Source organism: Solanum tuberosum, unplaced genomic scaffold, assembly GCF_000226075.1.
Source record: "Solanum tuberosum cultivar DM 1-3 516 R44 unplaced genomic scaffold, SolTub_3.0 scf00146, whole genome shotgun sequence".
Lineage (NCBI taxonomy): Eukaryota > Viridiplantae > Streptophyta > Magnoliopsida > Solanales > Solanaceae > Solanum > Solanum tuberosum.
Window position 1 is genome coordinate 1,313,028 of NW_006239076.1, and position 3,465 is coordinate 1,316,492.

Below are 3,465 nucleotides of genomic sequence, written 5' to 3' on the forward strand. Positions count from 1 at the left end.
ACGATCGACAGAAAGAGCCAGCTGTCCCATCCGGAGTAGAGACTCCCGGGTGAGCGGAAGTCGAGAATTAGCAGCAACAGTGGTGGGTTTTGACGATCGTACAGTAACAAAAGAACCTGGAGAATCAGCGTGAGTAACAGTGGCAATGGATATACCTGAAGGTCCACTGGTCGGAGTAGACAGATGTGTCTCTGCAGGTGATGATTTTGTGTTTACCATCTTCATCGATGCTGCCTTTTTCTTTTTTGCCTTATCCTTAAGATACTCGGCTTCGATCCTCCGGATATCAGTAGAGGATGTGGGAATCACTTCTATGTCCTTCCTGACATCACGAGGTACCTGGGCTCGTTTGCACAATTTTGTGATATAGACTGGAAATAGAAATGAGGTTCGGCTCTGTCTTACACGCATGAGTATCTCTGAAGCAATGATTGTACCCAAGTTTATCTGAGTCTCCTCTATGACGCAACCCAGGCAGGCTGCCTTGGCAAGGCGAAGGATCGACTCATTTTGGGATGGCATAATTGTGCTAGTGATAAAACCGAACCAGAACCTTGCGGCTATGTTTAGTTCTTTCTTTTCAATCAGAACTCCTTCCGCCACCCACTTTGGAGTTTCATCTGTAATTAGTGGGGTTAACCACTCTTTCATCTCTTCCAGCTTCTTTGTTCTAAACAGATACTGGCAATGATCCCCAATATTTGGGGTCATGCCCAAGACTGCGTTGATTTCCTCATTATCACACTTCACTATCCTGCCTCTGACAACCACATAGCTAACTTCTCTGAAGGTTACTGCTAGTTGCTTTTGTTGGGGTATTAGTGCGCTATATGCACTGTAGAACTCTCTTACCCAGTTTGGAATATAAGGGCCACGGGGTTTAGTGAAGATTTGGAACTTATGGTATCTCAGAAACACCATTATCTCTGGGTATCTATCTATAACCCCATCTATGGACAAACACTTTTCTTCTAGAATTGTCCTCAACCCCTCAGCCTTTTCTCTATTTGATTTCGACTGCGGACCTTGTACGAGAGGTGCTAATACCAGTGTCAACGCTGGAACTGGAGGTGCAGTAATTGTAGGCTGGGGATTCCTGGCCCTGGGTGAATCATTCCGCCTCTTAACTCGCCGCTCAGCCCTGTCTGATAATCCAAAAGCCTTCTGTTTGCCTTTCCCTTTTTTCGCAAGTTTTGGAAAGTTTGGCAACTTTGCTTCTGAATGTATCTGCATCCTTGCTCATGTAATCCCTTTTGTTATATCTTGGGGTGGCTTGCTTCTTCCTGCAACTTTATATTTAGCCATTTCTGCAAAGAATTCGAAAGAAGTTAGAACAACTAGATCGAGTTTTGGAGAAACACAATTTCAGTAGGATTTGCCGAATAGCTTGGCGAATCGCCGAAGGGTTCGACGAGTTCTCCTTAGCGCTTAGAATAATCTAAATTCATCAAAAAAGCACATCACACAGATAAAATTACTTGGAATGAGAGCATCCATACCAAAATTAAATGCAGGGTTTGGAGAGCCAACCTTTTAGGCAGATTAGATCAAGACTGTGATGCTAAGCAGCAGGTTATTACAGATCCAAGCACTACTCAAACAGCTAAGATACTTACTCTTTGCAAAAATTCTGAAAATACTAAGTAGGTGCAATTTTTGTGAGAATCGAGAGTGGGGGGTATGAAAAAAAGTTGAAAGTTAAGGTCCGTGGTTTTATAAATCCCATCCAGATCTTAACCCATTCGGTGACATTGTTTGGATTTGCTTAGCTACTCGGCGATCTGCCGAGTGTTCATCTACCTCGCCGAGTTTTACAGGACCCTTAACCAAGGTGAGGATCCAAACGGCGGTCTTTATATCGGTCGCCGGTCTAATCGGCATTTCGCCAATTGGATTTGAGTAATTCATCATGTACTTTTCACAAACTTTTCATGCTCTATTCCTACAAAATCAAAACACCTTTATTTCAAAAATAACAAACTTAAAGTAGTTAAGGGTTTTGGGTTGCCTCCCAAACAGTGCCTTAGTTAACGTCGTGGCACGACGCAGGTGAGCACCTAACTTTCACTTTTGGAGTTGGCCAAAACATCATTTGGCCACCTCTTGTCTTGTGCCTGACGGAGATCAGGCATTTTGTGACCCAATAGAGTTTCAATTAGTTGGATAGATTTAGAGTGAGAACTGCTCATCTGATTTAGCGCTTCTACATTTTCTCTAATCTTCTCTAGCAGTCTATCTTGCTCATTTAGCTTTTGAAGGATGGTTAATAACATATCTTCGATATGTTTATTTTCATTGTCCATTGATCTGCCCTGCTCAGTAGGTAGTCTGCATTTGCTCTTTTCTTTGGACATCACTTCCAGTTCCTTGACATTTTGGGTCAAGTTGTTCATCTGACCTAGCAAAATGATTAAATGTTGGTCCTTCTCAGTATTGTTGGTTTTGGCCACAAGGTCAATGAATTTGACTGCGGTCTCATAGGAGTATTTATCGCGATCGCCTGGCATAAGTCGGTCGATTAACTCTCTGTTTTCGGGACTTAGACCCCTATAGAAGCATTCCAGTAGAACTAAATCAGGGATTTCATGAGTTGGGCATTGTATCAACAGTGTTTTAAACCCCATCCACGACTCATGAAAAGGTTCTACTCCTAGATGATTGAAGTTCAGAATGTGATCTCTGAATCTCACACTTCTACTAGGAGGTGCTCCATTGGTCCACCAACCCCATCATGTATACTCATTATCCTGTCTCAACACACACAGACAAACCAGACAAAATGAAAAAATTAGGTAAGTAGACTACGACTAAAAAGAACAAGAATTCCACTAATCTAAAAAATTTCAAATAACACCACTCCCCGCCAGTGGCGCCATGTTGATGCTTATCGTGACCAACGACACTAACCTACGGTATGAGTGTCTACGATCGTCGATAGTATAGTAACCCAACTAAAGGTTGGGGTCGTGTCCCAAGGGAGTGGTTTTGAGAATTGATAGAAAAATAAAATTTAGCTCTAACTAGTCGTAGCTAAGGACATTAACGATTAAAAACATAGTAAATTAAAGGGGGTGACACGAAAGTGTCAAATATCAATTGGCGGTTTTGTCATAAGTCGTAGAAATAGCAAAAAATAACAAGAAAATCAAGTATGGGGAAAAGTTCTTGGAATGTGACCACAATACAAGTTGAGATAAATAGTTGGGTACATGCTTTTGACAAGAAATTTGTAAGATAATAGTGACTAGGCTAAGCTTTAAATGGAAATAAGTTCCCTCTCGGGCAACTTACCCCATTTCAAATGCGTTCCACTCGGACACCCATTTGCCGCATGAAGACCAGACTACGCCTTATCCCACTCACTCTCTCGAGCTGAGTGTTAGGATATGAGACTAGGGCTCACCTTCTCGGGCTGAACCTCATGTCGACCCACTCCTTAGGCCATCAGTCTACTGGTCTTGGTTT